Genomic DNA, 21,590 nt, shown 5'->3' on the forward strand with positions numbered 1-21,590 from the left:
GACTATACATAGCATGGCTTTGTGATTAATACAGAGTAAAAGAACTTTTGTCTAAACCACTGCATTTGTAGGTATCTTTGTGAGAGAAACGTTTACAAAACTGAGTGACCTGGCCATCATCACACCTGTAATCTGAGCTACTCAGAAGGCTGAGATTGGGAAGATGTGGTTTTAGGTCAGTTAGGGTACAAAAGTTATGGAGACCCCAAATGAACTAATGAAAAGGTAGGTGTGGAAGTGCATACTCAGCACAGAAGCTACCCAGGAGACATAAATAGGACGATAAAGGTCTAGGTTAGATTGAGCATAAATTCAAGACCTTATTCAAAAACCAAAACCTAAAAGGACTGGAGGTGTGGCTCAAGGCCCAGAATTCAAACCTAGCATTGATAAACAAAAGTCATATTATGGACACAATTATTATATAAAATACACTTTGATTATTATTCTATGATAGTTGTTTTTGGCCGTGCTAGAGTTTGAACACAAGGTTTTGAGCTTGCTCAGCCTATTTGCAGACCTGGCTCTCTACCACTTATGCTATAGCTCCAGCTCTGATTTTATGCTGGAGGTGGAGTTCTATAGACTTTTCTCCCTGGGAAGGCATTCAATCATAACCCTCTGGATCTTACCTACTAAGTAACTAAGATCATAGGTGTGAGCTACAGGCACTAGGCTAGATTGTTATATTTAAATATGTGATATATTAAAACATTTTAATTAAAATATATTTAATTTAAACATATAATACAACTTATTAAATATAAAAAGTTGTCATATAATAATAATTGTTATAGTGGATCAAGTACCAGGCATAGTCAATGCAGAGCAGCTAGTTCATGGAACTGTCAATCTTAATCCCCTGCCCAAATCCCCCTTTCTTCTGAACTCCATCTCCCTCCATGTAATAGTTGCCTCTTTCATCTTCTTCAATAGTGGCCCAGTCCAAGTAGTTTGTATATGAACAGCCTTGAGAACAGTGAAGAAATAGAGCCATTTGAGTTGGAGAGCTCAGTCCTTGAGTGAGATGGGTTAAGCGTGCTTAGAATGTTTCACTGGTTTCCAAAATAAAGGAGGAAGAGTGTCATATATTTTGTGTCCTTAGCACCACATATTCTGTACTTTAAAATATTGTCAGTGCCTGCCAGACCCCTCTCAAATGCATGTCATTTGGGTAAAAGAGCGTAGGTGGTTCAAGAAAAATTCATCACCATTTCTGGAAAAATAACCTTATGTTTAATAACTTGTGGATAGAAAAATCAATTGTATTCTCTATTCCTAGGAAGAATAGTATATTTTCATTTCATATTCAGGGTTTATGGAGAGGTGTCATGAGACTAGCAAAGAGAGTAGTTAGAGTGCCTCAAAGAAAACTGGTCCTTCATTTTTCCAATAAGCATTTATTGAGCAGCCTCTCGGGCCAGCCATCTTGTTATGATTCACGAATGTATCAAGTGCATTTTTTACCTACAAAGAGCTTCCTGTCTAATAACTGTGAAAATGCAATCCATGTAGTGCTCAACAGAGTGGACTTTGGAGTAAGTCTAATTGAATTCAAACTCTGGCTTTGATGTTTAAAGCTTCATGACTTTGGTTAACCTATGTAATCATGCCTCAGTTGATTGTTCTATCATATGGAGAGATAATAGCAAAGCACTTCAGAGAGTGGTTCTTAGTACTAGATAGGTAAATACAGGTGACACACCCAGAACACTGCCTGACACAGAGTAAGGGCTGTCTATATGATGGTGTATCAGCCTTTATTATGTATTAGTCAGTAAGCTCTGAGAGAGTTGGCATCTGGTCTGCTTTGTTCACTGCTGTAGTCTTATCCCCTAAACTAGAATGTCGAGCCAGCAGGCATGCAGTGGGTACTGTGGAATTGATTGATTATTCAATGCAATCACATTCAAACTAAATTCCTTTCAAACTCTCCAAGAGAGTAGTGTTTACTAAGTATTTTCTGTGCTATAGACTCAAAGCTAAGTGACCTCAGGCATTATTTCATCTACTCCTCCACAAACTTTATGAGTGAGGCATATTCATCATCCTATTTTACAGAAGGGGGACTGAGGCTTAGAAAGGTAAAGTAACTTACCTGAGATCACAGAGATGCCAACTGGCAGATTCTAGATTTTAAATTAGCAGTTTGTTGCTCAAGTGCTTGTGCTTTTGAACCCCTACTTTGTCTCCCAAACACTCTGCAGATGGCCAGTGGTTGGCAGTACACTGTGACACACCAACCTATGTTCCCTTTCACAGGTGTGATTACAGCATGAAGAGGGAGTTGGGCACTATGAGGAAGAAAACACAGAGACCTGAATTGGGTGTCTTGGCTGCTGTGTGCACCTCACTTGGTTTATCAGCTGAAAAGTGGAAAGCAGGCTCTGGCTCTGAGTGCTGAACGGCTCATTGCCTCAGCTGCTCCTGTCTTCCTTCATGTTCAGGAAACAGAAGATGTAGTCGAACTTTGTGTTAATGGGTCTGTTCCACTCATTATTTACCCAGGGTAGTGCTTTGTCACAGACGCGCCTATGTGTTTGACAAAGAAGGCATCTCATTAGCGCCTGGGAGGTTATAGGATGGGCAGATGGTTGCTGTTTTCTCCTTTTCCTGGACAGAATCGCAAATGTCTTAGACAGGGTGGTAGAAGCTTAAATTCTGAGAACTCTAGCAAGGAACTCACACATCACTCTCTCTGTTTCTTCCTATACCCTTTGTTAACTGTAAAAATCACACCCTTTCTAGCCTTCTGCTGCTGTGCAGGTACTGTGGAGTTGGTATTTACATGCAGTCCTAAAAGGACAAAAGAAAGCAGTAGGTGTTTAGTTGGACCTTTGATTCATCCTGGACCTAGTATCTGTTCTTAGTCCTGGGCACATTGGCAAAGTAGGTGGGGTAGGTGGCATCTGAGAGTGGTCCTGTATCTTTGGTGCCTATCTGGTACTGTCTGTACCTTATAAGTTATTATATAATGTCAGAAGCCTAGTTAAATCTAGTTCTTCCCTCTCTAAGAAGCAGTGGGCTGGGAGTGGGGGTGGTGGCTGAATAGAAGAATACCTGCTTAGCAAGCATAAAGCTCTGAGTTCAAACTCCAGTACCACCCAAACCAATCAACCAAACAACTAGTGAGACAAACAAACTAAACAACAAGCAAGCCAACAAGTAAAAGAATAACGAGTAACTAAGGATAATCACAACCTGATTAGTCAGTATCCACTATGTTGGGTAGAAAATGGTGATACCCACAATAGTGATCATCATTATGAAAACAATAATGTTTACTACCTGTGTTATTTGATTAAAGTGCCTTATCTTGTTTAGTTGTTAGAATGATCTTATGAGGTTTTCATACAACAAAAAAATTAAACACCTGCTCTTCATTATTTTACACAGAATAGATGTGCGAACAAAACAACAGGAAAAAAGAGACTGGTGACATAAAAATGAGTTACACAGAGTGCTAGAAGGTAAGTACTATATGGAATAAAGAACAAAAGAGTGGGGCAAGGAGGAGGTATTTGGAATAAGCAGAGAGTAAATCAGGCGGCCTTGGAGGAGGTGATGCTGTATCAAAGACTTGACAGAGATCAAGCAGTAAGAGACAGAGAGCTGGAGGCAAAGGTACAGCAGCCAGCATGAGGGCCGGAGGTGGGAGCATGCTGGGTACTTTTGAGGAACAGCAGGGGTAAGAGGCATTGTAGAGTGAATTGGGGGAGTGGAAAAGGAGATAAGGTCAGGAAGGCAACTGAAGAGGCGGATCATGTAGGTATGTAATGAGAAGCTGCTGGAGGGTTTTGAGCAAAAGAGTAAGATCTGGTTTACTCTGGCTGTTGTGGTAGAATAGAAGCTCAGTGCAGGACCGTCTCCCAAGTCTAGGTCACTTCAATTCCATCTCACAGTGTCGTATTGTGCTGTCTTTAGACAGCAAGTTCAAAGTCACTCTTGCAAACAGATATGGTTACCTGCTCCTCTTCCTTCTGCTACATCTATGCCTCCTCCCCGTTCCACTATGTGGGAATGTAGTAATGAAAAGCATTAATCTCCTGCTATCAATGTATCCCCTGCTCAGTTGCTTATTTCAACACACATCTCATAGTGAGAGGGAATTCCTTGAGTTTTCATCTCTGACTTTGGTTGTCCCACAAAGGAGTAGTTAGCATGTAGAAACCTTGTTTCAGTTCTATGCCCACTTTGGGAGTAGAGGAATGATTCCAGGCATTGGGCATCCTTAACATCCTCTCTTCAATGGCCTGGGGAGTTGATGGCACTGGGATCATCGCCACTCAGTGGGAAATGGGGACTCTACTTCATTCCTTTTCCTGAAACCAGTACTTTGGTCTCAGTAGGGGCCCCTTTAATGAATCAATTAAGGAGGGTGTTATTATTGGAAGCTGTTTTCAGCTCAATTAAGACCTTTCGACATGTCAGTTGTGATAATAAAAGTGAATTAGGTCGCATTTTTTCTTTATTAGGGTGTTTATTAGAAGATTGAAATGTTCATTAGATGGAGTGAATGATACATTCATCTTTTGCTCATCAGAAGCACAAAGGAACTTTGGTTGTATCAGGTCTAATGTGATAGCCTCTTCTTGTACACAGAGCTGAGTTTTTACTTTGCTTTGGTTGCAGGTAAAAACAAATTTGTGAGGGTCACAGCTCAGGGTAGGAAGTTGTCTTGTGCTTCACGAGACCCTGGACAATTTGACTATCTTTTACTTTGGAATAAGATAATGGTTCAATGTTGAGAAAGTTGATGATTCAAATGTGTGGGCTAGAAAGAGTGGGTGCTTATACCAGACCATGTGATTTAGCCAAGGATCTAAAAATTTCTGAATTTGGAACTTTATACACATATAATCTCAAAGAACAAACTATTCTCCCAGCTTATCAAAGCTTAATATTTTCTCACATTTACTTCCACATTAAAAAAAACAGAACATTATTAATTTTGTTGAAGTCTTTCATGTAACCATTCTTGACTTCCTTATCCTATCCTCACTGGTGTTTAAGATTTAGCCTTACTCATTCTTAAAATGTATAAGAATGTTATCCATTCTTAATGGTCAATAGTTTTAATACAACTTATTAACTTTATTGTTAGGACTTTATCTCTTATATTTCATGATTACCCTCTGGAAGCACTTTTCTTGTTGAGGTGTATCCTTTTGTGCTTCTCTTAGCGAAGAAGATAGATTGGTAATATATTCTTTCTCTTTTTGTGATTGAAAATTATCTCCATCTGGTTTTACTCTTTAATAGTTTAGACTGCATCTATGATTCCAGGCTGATGTTTTCTATTTTCTTAGCATTTTAAAGACACGACTTCATTGTCCTCTCTCCTGTATCTTACTGGCAAGAAGTCTACTGTCATTTAAACACGACTAGTTTCTAAGTAATCTGACTTTTCTTTTTATTGTTCTTAAGGTTTTGTAATTTTTCCTTCTTCCCATTTTGTACATTCAGTAAGAGGGTCAGATATATATTTGCCTTTCCTTTTATTGCTCAGTAGTGAGAAGTGACTCTGATGTTTGTAGGACTTTTGGAAAATTCTTAATTCTCAACTATTCTATTTTGCTCTATTCGGGGGCATTTCTTATTTTATTAAAAAAAACCTCTTATTCTAGTCTCAGTTTCTTAATTGGTTTTTTTATCTATATTTTTGTTTTCTCTGTGGTATATTCTGATTGAATTTATCAGCATAACTTTCCCAATAAATGAGTTATATTATTGGATGTCTATTCTTGAGTTGATTGATTCATTGATTCATTTAAGAATTAAAATACTTTTTCATTCATAAAGTTTTAAATCTCTTTTTGTTTCTTCTCAGTCTCTATTAATAATAATAAGAATTATTATTATTATTATTTACTTTTGCTATTGTTAGGTGAAAATTGTGACTTTACTATTCTCTTTAAATTCTCTAAAAATAACTCAGTAGTGTTTGTCATATTGTTTTATAGTTGATTTAATCTGGGGCAAATTGAGGTTCATGGCTCTGTTAATGACTTTTATTATATTTTTCAAGTATTTTGAATTTTTGGTATGCTGGTTAAACATTGCCAAATTAATCTCTCTCTCTCTCTCTGCCTCTCTCTCTTTCTCTCTCTCTGTGTATGTGGGTGTGTGTCTGTGTTTCTGTGTATCTGTCTGTCTCTATCTCTGTCTTTCTCTCTTTCTTCTTCCTACTTTATTCACTATTAATGTCCCGTAGTTGTCTCCACTGCTTCTGGCTACTTACATTAAAGCTTTTATTCTGAAGGGACACTGATGATAACACAGAGAGTCAAGAAGTCATGGGTTACTGAGTTTAGTTTCTAATAGAGAGGATGACCCTCTCTCTACTGTAGGCCTACAGTTTATTAAAATCTCTGGCCATGGGGAGATTGGAGGACAGAAGAAGAGAAAGGAAATCACTACTGTTTTTGTTTCTCCCAATTTGGAAAGCAACTTCTTAACCAAAATCTTTGTATTCAGAGTCAGAATTCAGCAGGCTGTGGTTTTACTGCCCATTCCCACTTTGTATTCCAATTGTATTTCTGCTCCACAGAGACCTTTATCTTGATATTGGGCCTCTCTATGGCTTTTTCACTTTATATTTTTATGTTTGATCTCTTATTACTAAATTCTTAGAGCAGAGAGGGCCACAATGTATAAATTCCCTACACACTCTTTGCTAGGAGTGACTGCTTTTCTTTTAATGGTCTCTCTTTGTTTCTTCCTCTTCCAAGGCAATTTTTCAGAAGAGTTTTCAATATCCTTTTATCTCTCATCACATCTAAGAACCAGAGCTATTTTCAGGTCATTTGTTAAGGTTTTAATCTCATGTTATTGTTTTTTGTGGATCTCTGCTGTGGGTTTTAGGCTAGTTCTTTAAGTTCTGGCCTGATAGTTAGGGTTCCTTCTGACTAGTTTGGTTTAGACAGGAGGATATTGGAGTTGACAGTCTAGATGACTGTTAATTGACTATGAAGTCTTGTGTAAGTTAAATGAATTCTATGCCTGAGCTTCCTCATGTGCAAAATAGATATAGTAATAAACAAATATTAAAAATTTAATATAAAGAATAAGTTAGATTATACCTATGAAGTGCTTAGTTGTTTCCTAACATGATAAGCACTCTACATATGATTAATATGATACTCATCCTGACATTTACCCATAACCATGAATATAATTCATGAAGATAGGAATGGTTCCAGGGAATTATTCTGAATAGAAGGCAGGGCCTAGTTGGGCTATTGGGAAGGTACCAAAAGAATGGTGAAAATTTCTCTCCTACATTTGTTGTAGCTTAAAAAATTCCCTAAAGCAAATGGTGCTCTCATATTATAAAAATTAATAGTGAAAAGGTGACCTTCTTGGATCAAAACCTTAAATTTAAATTTGGTGACAGCAGGGGCACAATGAAAGGATCATTGTTCTTGGTCAAGAAGATCTGAATTTGTTCCTGGTTCTGCCACTTTGGATTATTTATACCACTACCTTAGGTTTCAACTGACCCATCTGTAACATGTAAGGAAGTTATTCTAGTTTTTAGGGCTATGTTGAGGATGATGTGAGACACTGTGACTATAAATGTGCCATATGTAACAGGTGTTCAGTGATTGTCATAAAAGCGAAAACCAAATGGATTTGACGTTAAGAGTCCAAAGCACTGTCTTCTTGGATCCTAACATCAATTCACATATATGTGGAAAGCTACCTGGAAAACTACATCTTCTCCATTTTCCTTTATGATTCCTTGAGACATATATTAGGATAGAGACAAATTGTGAATTGATAAAGAAGTCTTCATTCCCCCTCCCCATTTTATTCCTCTATGAAATACCATCTGAGGAGAAATGACTTTCCCAACGGCTTCAAGTCTTTGTGCTTTCAGGGATGGAAATGCCCTTTGTCTCAGATTGGTAGTCTGATTGTTCAGAGTAAGATATGGTTAATCTTTCTTTCTCCACCAGATTATTTTTCTCTTTCCTAGTATTAAACTTTCCTTGGAAGCTTTTCAATGTTTGCTACTGGTGTCTTTATTCTGTTTCACACTGTCTTCTACCTTGGTCTTCCTTCAGTTTTTTATTTCAAGGCTTTTGTTATTTACTTGGTATTGAAAAGTTTGAAGAGTTGACATGACATAGGAAGAAGAGTTGTTTCCCACTAGCAGCCAGGAAGGGGACCTTTTAATGCCACTGGGTTTGAGGAGCTCCAAGTCCTTGAAGAATTTTTTTTTACCTCTTCTATTTTATTCCTGTTTCAAATAAGTACTCATTGTGGTTTTTCTGGTCTGGAATTTTAAAACCATTTTCTCTCTTGGAAAATTTGTAGTAGTAACTAATTGTCTCAGTGTAACAGAAATTCTAAGTGTGGGAAGGACCCCCCTTTACAGAGAAATGCTAGAGAAAGAGCATCACACAGTATAAACACAATCAAAGTGTGTGAACCATTGCTGTAGAGACTAAGTAAAGCATTCCACCTGTTCCCTCAAGAAAGAAGTTATCTAAATAAATGTTTTCCCCAAACTGGCTGCATATCAGCATATTCTGGGAAGCTTCTAATTCCTGATTCCTACTCCCAACTTGCTGAACTAGAATTTCTAAGAATGGCACGTGGTGATGTTGAGGAGGATCTTCCGGATTTGGCTCTCTTTAACCTTGGAGTACTCCTTATTTAACACAGAACAACCTCTGACTGTGACTTTTTAACTAAGAAAGTTGACAGAAGAGGTTGAACAGAGATAGGAGAAAAGGCAAGGAAGAAAGGACCTGGCCTTATTAGAAGAACTATGCTTTGCACAAGCATATCATATATTTTCAAACTATATAGCAAGTTGATATTTTTGCTGTACATTTTGTCATTATAAAGTGACTACAGAGTGAAAGACAACAAACATTTCATGTTAAATTAGAAATAGGGAGCATTGAGGAGGCACAAGGGATTCTTATAGTACTTACAGCTCAAAAATGTTGAACTAAATTCACAGTGCTGCATTGGGCTGGGAATCTCACAGAATCTTAAGTTTTAGTTAATATTCGAAATCTAGTTTTTTCCTGTATTTACTTACTTACCTACTTACTTACTTATTGTTCAGGGAGGGATTAGATAGCTCTTGTAATATTTTTGTTATCTCCCTGAAAGATCTTAACACTGTAAGTCATTAAAAACTTTCTCCAAACCAAATAAACACAACTAAAGGTAGGGAAATCATGCATATAACTGGGTTCTGAGGGTATGTGAATATATAAGTAATTTATTTTACACATTAGAATACTTTTTCTCATTGTTGTTGGATATTAGAGTTATTCTCCTGAGCAGTTAAGTCAGATCCCTGGGGGTAGAGATGGGTGGGGGGCATGACTCAGATATTTGCTGGTATTTCTTTAGAGGATACCTTCAACTGATTCTAGTCTGTAACTGGGCTGAGAATCTTTGCATTGGTGAAAGGCTTGCTCCAGGGGAAGTAGTGTGAGACAGGCTGTTAGAGCAACACAAATGACTGTCCCTGGCTAAGAATAGCAGCTCTTTTCTCATTTAAACATTCAAGCAGGGTGGCTTTGCTTTGGGACATCTGAAGAGATTGGGCAGGGACCAAGAATGGGAAGAAATGAAACAGGCCATGACTTATACTTTAGTTTGAAAGAAATCTAGACATGCTGCATGAGCTCTTTCTGATGTCCTAAAGTGTGTCTCTGTTCTTATTCAGATCCCTGTCCCACCCCCAAGCTGCCAAGTTAATGGCTGGTTAGTTTAGCTCTCATCTTAAAAAATCCAAAATAGAACAATATTTATGATAACAATAATGTAGAGCTCTTTTGATGAGTACAGGCAGACTGTAGGGAATTTTATCTTTACCTTTACAAACTGTGGGAGGCAGGGCTAAGAATAGGACCTGTATCCTCACCTGATCCTCAAACTCTTACAGTTGTTTCTAGCTTGCATCATAAGCTCAAGTATTTAGAGTAAGAAGACTCAAATTTAACATGAAATGTTTGTTGTCTCACATTCTGTAGTCACCTTATAATGATAAAATCTACCATAAATATATCAACTTGCTATATAGTTTAAAATATATGATATGCTTGTATAAAACATACATCTAATAAATCCATGTCCTCTCTTCTTTGCCTTTTCCACCTGTCTCTGTTCATCTTTTTCTGTCAGCTTTCTTAGTTAAAAAAAAGTCACAGAGGTTGTTTAGTGTTAAAAAAGGAGTGCCCCGAAGTTAAAGAGTACCAAATCCAGAGATCCTCCTCAAAAAGCTGCATTGTCCGTGTTGAGAAAAAACTATATTCAAACACTTTCCTGTGTCAAACCATCTCTGTTTTTGACTAAGCATTCAACTTTTGAGAACCTTAAATTCTTCCATAGGAACTGAATTCAGAAATCAGATCACAAGGTTTTAGCCATAAATCCCTTTAAAAGTGCTTCTCCATTGGTTTCAGATCCACACATCCATTTTAGCTGCTAACTCTATTTCTTCCAAAGGAAGCAGAAAGAACTGCTTAGCTCCATATCTTGGCCCAGCACAAGCCTTTCACTTCCAGGATTGTAGAACTCTTCATCAAAGCATCAGCTCCAAGGGACAGCCTATTGGGAAGAGTTGTAGTCTCTACCTCTCTGTGAACATCATCTAAGCAGCAAGAAAGTAAAACACTGAGCACATTGAGCGTGTTTTCCAAAATGCAAGTTCATAAAAGCTCCTATTGTTCAGGCTGAAATAAGTCAGTCATCTTATCTTTATGCCCCTACTCCATAGATGTTCTAGAGTTTCTTTCTCCCTTCATTTCACCCTCTCTCCTGACCTCTACTGTATACAATGTACATATAGCATGAAGTGTGTCTTTACTGAATACTGCCTGCTGTGGTAGTGTCTTCCTCACACTGAAAGCAGAGGACACATCCTCAGAACTTTTGTTTCTAGCCAAGTACCCTGTTCCATAGGCAGCAATACATGCTTGCTGATGAAGTGGACTCCCCCATTGCTCTGACTTCTATTTCTCTCCCTTCTATCACTGGCTTCTACTCTACAGCAGCAACCTGCTAGGAAAATGCTCACCTCAAGCAATGCTATTTCACTAAGTCAGGGAGGGGAGCTCTGATCAGAGCAATCAAGAGACATAGCTGAAGAAAAAAACTCAACCAACAAAATGTTAACCATTGTTTGAGTCATTGTCTTATAACATGGAGCTCTTGTTTAAAGTCCTGGTCTATAACAATGTGGAAAAGACAGTAGGCGAGCTAAAGAGGGAACATAGGCAGGTAAGCTGGTCTTTTAAATACCTTGAAAAGCCATTCAGAATAAGCCAGAAACATAACATCTGCAACCAATGGTTTCTATCAGAACTGGAGTTCTCTGAGTATGTTTCAGAAAGAAAGGCTGTGCTAGCACGTTTGGAGAGAGAGAGAGAGCAAAGATGCTAATGAAGCATGAACTGGCTGTTTTTAGCAGAGCCTTCCGGGCACCATGCCACCATCTCGCTTTCTTTCCTACCCATTTATTTATTTATATTGTTAATTAATGGAAATTTCAACTCCCATTAGATCAGGAGGAGTCAGTAATAAACAGCCAGAGCAATCGGCAGACAGGGCCACTGGGGAAGGGAAGGAGCAAGTATCTCCGCTTTTGGATTCCAGTCACATGGCTGGAGCATGGGGAGAGAAGAGCCAAGCACTGGATTAGGTAAGAGACCTGGGACACTGTCCACGGAGCACTGACTTCCCACTGCCTATCAGGTTGTTTATCTGTGGGTATCGATAAGTTCTCTCTGCTGGGATCTGGAAGTCAAGTTAAATCCAACCTGGATGTTCAACCTTGGGCAAGTTAATTCCCTTTTCCACTTCACAGGGTAGCCCTGGCTCTTAGTGAGGTAATGCATATGGAGTGCTGGGCACTGTACAATACCCAGTACACAGCCAGAACTCATTGGATGCCATTAAGAACCACATTCATATGGAAATCCTGCTCCTCCCTCAGCTGCCTCAGTAGGCCAGTAGAAGTGCTTTGAGGGACTAGGCTAGTGAACACCCTTATTTAGAAATATTCCAGGGGCTCCCTGCTCTGGGTTCTTTCCCCTGAATTGTGGATCAGACCCATATAAGATTCTTGAGTCTGTATTTGTAGATCTTTCAACTTCTTGGCATCACACATGAGGCCTGAAAACCTCTGCTTGGTTGTTACCTAGGATGCTGATATTAATGTGGGATTTAAGCACAGCTTGAAAACTGCTGATAGGCTGTATGTGGTTGAATGAAATGAGAAGGGAGATATAATCCACATCACATACCAAGGAGATATTCTTGCTTTCTGATACATCTCAGCTCTCAGTGAAAGCTTTTGTGTGTTAAGGAGGCAGGACCAGGAGGGGAGTGGCTCAAGCTCACAGCCTCTTGCTTGGCTTTCAACTCTATACGTACTGGCTACTGGACCCAGGGAAAAACTTTAAACTTTCTGGGCCCCAGTTTCCTATTATGGACAAAGAGTAGTTGTGTTTTCCCACTAGAGTTGAGGAGAACATAGCCAGAGATAACATTTGAACTGATTAACAGGATGCCTGGCAAGGTCTCTGAGCTATTGACTGCTGTGATCCAATCTGTTTCATTCACCCGGGTATTTTCAATGCCTCCCCCAGTGTCTGCTTGGAGTAAGGGCACATGAATTATTTGTTAAATGATCAAGTGGAGAATGAGAAGCTTGAGATAAGACACTAAAATTTTTGGGTGTGGAGGGAGTTCTAGATAGATGGCTCCAAAGGCGACTTCCAGCTCAAAGCTCAGGAGCTCAATGCCAGCTTTACCAATGTATTGGTCCTCTGGTTTCCCTAGGCTTGCTACTTCACCCAAAGAAAGAAATTTCTTCCCTGTTTCTAGGAAAGATGTCTATGTATTGGCAAAGAACAAAATACCTAATAATCTGAGAAAAATTGCCAGGCACTTGGTGGCTCATGACTGTAATCCTAGCTACTCAGGAGGGTGAAATCTGTCTGGGAAGACACATCTGAGACACTATCTCCAATTAATCACACAAAAGCCAGAAGTGGAACTGTTGTTCAAGGGGCAGAGTGGCAGCCTTGAGTGGCAAAACTACAGGACAGTGCACAGACCTTGAGTTCAAGCCCCAATGTGTGTGTGTATGTGTGTGTGTGTGTCAAAGTGTGTGTGTGTGTGAGAGAGAGAGAAAGAGAGAGAGAGAGAGAGCGCACATGCAATGGCTACATTTGATATTAAACGACCAGCACCATTTTAAGTAAGAAAGATCCTCTAGTTATCTTGGATACTCTTGCTTCTAAAGAGAAAGGCTAATTCAAAAGGAGAGCAAGGCAATCATCTGAGCCAAGGAAGAGCATGAACACTTCTTTCCACCTAGACCTCCTCCTTCACTTGCCAGAGTGCCCAATCTTGGAGAAGATACAGCAGAAATGGAAAGGTCCCCAGGAGGGCAAAACAGATGAATAGGGTGGGGGTGGGCACTTTCCATACCAAGAAAGATGAAGTATTTAGTTCTGAAGCAAGCATAGGAAAGGGGTGAGCACTCTCCAAGGTAGTGAATGTAATGAATAAGGAACAGCAAGCCAATTGCCAGCTCCCTCTTGCCCTTTCCCCTAACCAGAGAAAGAGGTAGCACTTGACAAAATTAAAAGGGAGCAAATTTAGAACTGATGAAAGGAAATGCTTTCCATACAATGTATAATTAACCTATGAAGGAACCTTACCTGCTTGCTATTAACTGAGGCAGGTGGTTCGTGGGGCTTTCAGCAAATGGAAGAATAACAGCTGCTTTGCAGTTACCCTGGTTAAGACTGCAGAGCCTGGAGCAATTTGTCCTGGGTTGGGGGACACCAAGTGATTGACAGCTTGATGAAAGGCACTTCTCCTGGGATTCAGGAAACACCAGAAGTGAGGATGGGTATTTAACGCAGAGGACATGAGCAGTGGGAGAGGCTGTGGAGGTGATCCAAGGATCTGTAGGGAACTAACCCACTGAGGAAATAGCCACTGCATGTTCCTCAACTATTGGCCCTCTTGTTCCTGCCTTAAAAAAAAATCAATTTCTGCATTCATGGCAGGATAAACTGCAGGATAAAAGCAGGCAGCTGCTTTGTACTGAAGGATATGTTTGTAACACCCTCTAGGAAGACATCAAGAGATATGGTTTTGGGGGGCTGGGGATATGGCCTAGTGGCAAGAGTGCTTGCCTCGTATACATGAGGCCCTAGGTTCAATTCCCCAGCACCACATATACAGAAAATGGCCAGAAGTGGCGCTGTGGCTCAAGTGGCAGAGTGCCAGCCTTGAGCAAGAAGAAGCCAGGGACAGTGCTCAGGCCCTGAGTCCAAGCCCCAGGACTGGCCAAAAAAAAAAAAATAATAATGAATAAATAAATAAATAAATAAATAAATAAAAAAAAGAGAGATGGTTTTGGGAGCTGCTTGGAGTATAATCCTTCTGGTTATGAATTCTGACCCTCTTTTTGTCCAGGCCATCTCAAGTCTCTCCCAAAGAGGAATGCAACAGTGAATTCGATGCGGTAGCACATGCTTATAATTCCAGTTCCTTGGGAGGTGTAAATAGGAGGAGGAACACTGGATGTTGACCCTGTCAAGTGAGAGTTTATCTGAAAAACAATTAAAGCAAATAGGGCTGGGAATGGTTCTCAAGTGGTAGGGTACCTGTCTAACAACCATAAGGCCCTGAGTTCAAACTTTAGTGTTGCCAAATTAAAAATAAAATTTTTAAAAAGGAGAGCAAGGAAGAGTAGAAGGAAGTTGTTTTGGAAGAGGAGGCAAAATTATCTGATGCAATGCTGCCTTCATGACTGTTAGGTATATAACTTTGAGTACCTTACTTAATCTCTTACAGTCTCAGCTTTATTATCTTACCTTCACCTTAGAACTCTGAGAAGTTTTTGAGAACATTGCAAAGCACTGAGCAATCACAGTATTCAAGCAAACACTCAACTGAGATGATTATAACTGGCATTAGCATTAGCTTACTTATTAAGGGAAAACTTTGCTTTGATCTTTTTGAGTTATTAGCAATCAATTACCTATTATCTTTCTACCTGTCAATCCTTTATTTATTGTGTAAACCATCTATCATTGATTATTCTATTCTCTTATTTATTTAACAAATTTTTTTTGATGTTGAGTTTGAATTCAGGAATTGGTACTTGCTTAGGCAGGTGTTGGCCCAGCCTAGGGCAGGCCTCAGGCTTCAGTCTTTGATTGCCCTGATTCCCATACCTCCTTACTTACCTTATAAGTGTGTACTATTTCATCTGAATATTTTTGCTGAGATAGGGATCTCCTTAACTTTCCTCCTTTATTGGCCTTGAACTATGATCCTTCTGATCTCCATACTACGTGCAACCCAACAAATTTGTTTAATATATATTTTGTCAGTACTTGGTGTTTGAATGCAAAATAACCTTGTGGTTGTTAGGCAGATTGTCTACCACTGAGCCATGTCTCAGCCTTTTGCTTTGGTTATTTATTAGATAGGACATCTTTTCCTGCCCAACCATATACCTAGAAAGTGATCCTCCTGTATTTTGTTTCCCATTGTAACTGAAATATTCATATGAGATGGAGTCTTCTAGACTTTCATTCCTGGGGTGGCCTGAAACCACTATACTACCAGTCTCAGCCTCCCAAGTAGCTAGAATGAAGGGGTGAATCACTGGTGCTACAAATATTTTTTGACTACATACTATACATTGTGTAAGGTTCCAGGATGGCAATGATGGACTCAGAGTAGTGTTAATTTTTCTTGGGTTCACAATTAAGTAAAGAGATAATAATGAAAAAAAAAAGGAACAACACTGAAGTGTATGGTGCATTAATGTTGTGGACCCTTAGCAAGAGCTTTGGTTTGTTAAACAAATACTTAATTTGTTATACATTAGCTGTATGCTATCGTAAACATTCACAAAGTTACTTGTCAAGTAAATCCCATCTTCAAGAAAAGTCATATTTATATTTATGCTGGTATTGGGACTTGAACTCAGGGCCCTATGTTAGCATTTCCCTAGCCTCAGGTCCTCAGCTCTTCCCACTAGCCCCCAGACCCACCCATACCCAATGAGCCACTCCTACTCACTACCTAACTACTTCCCCTTTACCCCCAGAGAGAAGCTGCCACCTGGATAAGGTGTAGACGCCATGTAGCTCCCTCTCCCATGGGAACTATGGCCCCACTAATAAACCTCCTTATGAACCTTCTTCTCCTGCCTGTGATTATCTCAGCCTGGTCTTCTGGGATGGCCGATACCCATGCTTTCACCCTATACTCTCACCTAGTTTTTTAGCTTCACACTGGTTGGTGTCCTACCACTTGAGCCACAGCTCCTTCTGGCTTTTTGCTGGTAAACTGAAGATAAAACTCTCATTGTTTCATCTGCCTGGGCTGGCTTTGAACTGAGATCCTTAGATCTCAGCCTCCTGAGCAGTGAGAACTATAGGTATAAGTCGCTAACTACCTGGCTGAAAATTCACATTTTAGTGAGGCATTTTGCACCTATTGGAATTCCCAAAAATATTTTAAGAATCTGAGCTTGCTCTATGAGTATAATCAAACATAGTTTCAAGTGAGTGCTATTTATTACCAGAGAATACTTCGAAGCATTCAAAAATAGTTAAAGAGATCCTGGTTGAAAAGCTTTAAAAAATGATAAAAATGAGTGGAGAAGAGCCAGGGATTTCCTGAGAATTTTGCAGGCCTTGGGCTTTCTTGCTTTGAGGCTGTGACACAGAGCCTATCAAACACACCAAACATATGGTATGCCACGAAGACCTCCTAATTCTCCAGTGAATACATTTTTATGCTGCATCTTGATTTGCTTGTGATACATTTTAAGATTATCTTCTAATTTCGATTTTAGAATGATTTATGATAGGTGATTCTTTTCTTTCTTTCTTTTTTTTTTTGGTTTGCAGGCATATCCATTCTCACAAATGCTCCTGGGATCAGAAAATCAAATGATTTTCTAAAACTGTGACTTTTTGAGGATATATATTAAGCTGAACAATTAATGAAGTTGACATCACGTTACTTCTTATAGACATTCAATTAAGCACTTAATTTTAACTTTACACTTTTTTTCTTATATTTGGAGGGAGTTTTCTTTTTCTTTTTCTTTTTCAGCGCTAAGTCATATCTATAGCCTTTGAAAAGCTCCAGGGCTGGGGGATGGAAGAGCTCTGAGACAAAGCAAGTCCCTGCCCCAGGCCAACCCCACCTCCTCCCCTCCCCCCTCAGGCCTCTGAGGTTGGTTTGATGAGGTGGAAAGACCACATTAGGGTGGATCTAGGTGCTGTGGCTGGGTGTCAGCTAAGGAGACTTAAGAAATTGGAAAGACCATCTCTTGCCCTCAAATGATGATTGATTCTCTTTGTCCTTCCCTGCCTTACTTTCTGTTTGTATTTGTCCTTTACAATTTCTTGTCATCCTCTCTCTTTTATCTTCTTTCCTGCCTGTGGCTCCCTCCCCCCCATCAAAGGCAGCTGGAATGTGAGGAAGGCAGGTAGCTGCTACACAGGCAGGCCCAGCCCATTGTGGTAGGACCACTGAAGTTATTTCAGAGCATAGTGAAAGCCTCTTGTAAGAAAGGTTGGCCACAAATCCAGAAACTGCAGAATCAAGACTACTTTGCTTGTATGTGTGAAGGAATGTTGTATCGCAGTTCTATTCACCATAGAGGAAATATAGAATCAGCCTAGGTACCATAAAGAATGGAATTAGGTCATGTTCAGGAAAGTAGTTGGAGGTAGGCATCCTTATGTTAAGTGTGAATTATATCAGCCTGAGAAAGAAGCATGTTACATATTCTCTCTCAGATATGGAATCTAGTCCTGAAAAAATGAATGATAGGAATGTGAAGTAGATTCTGTTTGGGGTGAGTACCAGCAGGAGGGGTAAAAGGAGAAAGAAGATACGGAGAAGTGGCTATAATCAAAGGATTTTATACATGGGTATGAAATCAGAGCAATGTCACTTGTTGAAGGGGGATGTTTTAAAAATTAGGATATGGGGACTGATGGGGGTAGACTTGAAGGGGGCACATATAAAAATTACAACCCTTTTGTATAATTAATATGTGCTAACAGAGATGGAAGAAAAAAATTACCTTCAATTAGTTAGAAAAACAATGACTAGAATTACAAAGCTCTTGGCATGGAGAAATGTTTCTTTATCAGACTAATGTCCTGATGTCTTTTCAGAGTACCCAGTACGAGATAGGATACTTTGTCACACCTCAGCTGCAAGTCACCTCCTCTAAGTCCCCCTGTGTCCTCCCAGGGATCATTAAAATGTTCTATGCTTCCCTTGTTGTGCCAAGTCGCAAGACCACCCCCAAGAAGACCACCGAGATTCAGACACTCCGAAATGCAAAAGCAAGGCAAGGCTTTATTTAACGAGCTGCCAACTCGGGCCTCGTCCTACCCACCGACACAGTGGAGGTTAGGAGGGAGCCCCGAGCTGTGATTACACAGGGCTTATAAAGGCAAAGAACAAGGTTACAACAATCAGCTGTGCAAGCAAGATTAGAACACAGGTACAAATCTGATTGGCTCAGGGTTCGATTCTAAAATGGGGTTCACGTGGTGGGGCCTGACTTCAAAGTCTGGCACCTCACCCTTTCCCTCCTTTCCTTCCCCCTCCCTTCCTCTCTCCCCCTCCCCCTCCCCTTTCTATCTTGTGCCAGTTCTGGGGCTTGAATTTAGGGTCTGGGTACTATCCCTGAGCTTTTCTGCTCAGGGATAGTACTCTACCACTTGAGCCACAACTCCACTTCTAGCTTTTGGGTGGTTGTAAGGTTCTCCATAAAGGAAACCCACCATATTGTTCAGGCAGAGAAGTGTTTATTGGGGAGAGCAAACTGTCAGCCCACACAAGATGGAGGCATTGGGAGGCGGAGGGAAAGGAAGAAGAGAAAAAGAGAGCAAAGGGAAGAGAAAGAGAGAAAGGGAGCAAGAGAGAGAAAAGGAAAGAAAGAGATGGAAAGAAAGAAGGAAAGAAAGAGGGGACTCCCATTGAGAGCCAGATTATATAGGGAAAGGCAGACGGAATGGCTAGGTGGATTGGATGTGACCTCAGAGGAGGAGGTAATTGTCTCCAGGTATGCCAGTTACCTAGGCAATACAGGTACTGGTTACAGACTTAAAACAGGTATGTGTGTGGGGCATCTGCATGGAGCCCTCCCGGGGGTGGATCTTACAGTGGTTAGTTGGAGATAAGAGTCTCATAGACTTTTCTGCCTTAGCTGGCTTTGAACTGTGATCCTCAGATCACAGTCTCCCAAGCAGCTAGGATTACAGGCACAAGTTCTTTCTATTGCGCTTTCTCTGACCTTACTAGAATACACACATCTATTACATTAATGACCATCTTCAGTAGAAGTGTTCTCCTTACCTGGCCCATCTGAGTCCCACTGTGTGCTGTTTGTGGGCAAAGTCTCTGCCTTCCTCCATCTCTGTCTCTAGCTCTGAGCATCGCACTTGGCACACAGGAGTGAGACAACTGGTTGGAAACCAAGGAACCTTTGTTATACACCGATAACCTAGGCAGGAGAGACTTTGGGCATGAGCTAGTTCCAAGAAATCATGATGAATATTGCTGACCCCCTTCCTCAGCATTCCTTCTTCCAATGGTCATAATCATCAGCTCCAGGGTCTACCACCAGCATAGAAACTTTTAAAAACTAGGCAAAAGGAGCAAGGGTGCAGATAGGAATAAATTCCTCCAGCAGTAAAAGTGAAACAAATCAATATCACTTTTCAGTGGCCAGAGATACTTAATAGGCATAGATCACTGCCAGATTGTAAAAAAAAAAACAAACAAAAAAAAAACAAAAAAAACGTGTTTAGCAGGCAGTGAGGGCAAATTTAAGCTTCAGGAATGAATAGCCTTATGGCTTTTCTCATCTTAGAATAAAATAACTTTTTCTTTGGCATTTGATGATGGATCTGAGTCCTCATCCATGGGATTTAATTCTGAAAATTCTGGGTTTGCTTCCTGGACCTTCATAGTGTGTGAGCTGCTCAGGTTCACTGGCCAGTTTCAGTGGAGATCTGAGTCACCTCTTTAGATTCTAGCATTGGCCTGAGAAGCCCCCAGGCCTATTACTCCTTCACAGCTTTGCCCTGTGCATCACTGTCTTGTTAGAGTAGGCTAGAGGGGCTGCTGGCACCCCTATCTACCTTTCCCACTCTCCTTTTCAACCTCCTTTCCAGGCATTTCCTTTCAGGTAGCTCAGGCTTCATGTGGCAACTTGGACCACATCTGGACATACCAACCTCCACATCTAGGGGCATTCATTCCCATGTCCTCCGCATTTATCTTTTTTGTTAGCCAGGAAAGATCCTCTCCTATGTTTTGCAGATGGTACATAACCTGTTCTTCAAGGCCCAAGGCCTTGAACATTACTTGGCTCCTCACCTTCTGAATCAGCCTTATATTTTTTTATCCTACAATTATCCACATTTTAAGTGAGCATATATTAATCACAAAAGGTTGGTGTGATATTTCTATACATGCATAGCATGTACACTGTGCACATCTAGCCCTTCTCCCATCACTGCCTACTTCTCAGTTCCTAGTAATCACTATTCTATTTCCAGGTTGACCTAAACATTTTCTGTTATTATTATTTTCATTGGTTTCCACACATAAAAGAGAACATGTGGTTCTTGTCTGTCTTTTTTCATTTATTATAATGTACTCCAGTTCCCTCCATGTTGCTGGGACTGACAGGATTTCATTCTTACATCTGGTTGAATAATATTCCATTGCATATATTGGCCCCATTTTCTGTACATATTCATTTGCACCTAGACTTCTTCCATGTCTCAGCTAGTGTGAATAATGTCACAATAAACATAGGCATGCAGTTATCTATTTTATTCTTTTTAGATATGTAATCAGGATGGGAGAGCTGAAATGGTGGTTCTATTTTTAGCTTTTTGAGGACCCTCTGAACTTTCTCCACAATGGCTACATAATTTTTTTCTGGTTGTTGGTGCTGTCTCTGAGTTTTATTGATCAAGGCTAGTGTTCTACCATGTTGAGCCACAGCTCTACTTCTGTTTTTTAGGTGGTTAATTGAAGATATGAGTGTCATGAAATTTTCTACCTGGGCTGGCTTTGAATGGTGATCCTCAGAGCTTAACCATCTAAATACCTAGGAGTAAAGGTGTTGGCCATCAACACCTGGCTACCCTAATTTTTATACTGACCCATAGTGCCTAAAAGTTCGCTTTTCTCTGTATTCATCAGAATTTATTTTATTTCTTAACTTTTTGGTAACATCTATTCTAAGTAAGGTGAAATGGTATCTCATTATAGTTTCGATTTGCAATTCTTTGATGGAAATGCTATCTGATATAGAGAATTAAAAAATATATTTCTTGGCTATTTGTATTTCTTCTTTTGATAAGTGCCTATTCAGATAATTTGCTCATTTTAAATTGGATTACTTGCTTTTTATTGCTAAGTTTTTTTTGAGTGCTTTATATATTCTGGATATTAACCTCTGTCAGATGATTAGTTGGCAAATACTTTCTCCTGTTCTTTAGATTGTCTCTTAACTCTGTTAATTGTTT

This window comes from Perognathus longimembris, chromosome 11 (assembly GCF_023159225.1).
Source record: "Perognathus longimembris pacificus isolate PPM17 chromosome 11, ASM2315922v1, whole genome shotgun sequence".
NCBI lineage: Eukaryota > Metazoa > Chordata > Mammalia > Rodentia > Heteromyidae > Perognathus > Perognathus longimembris.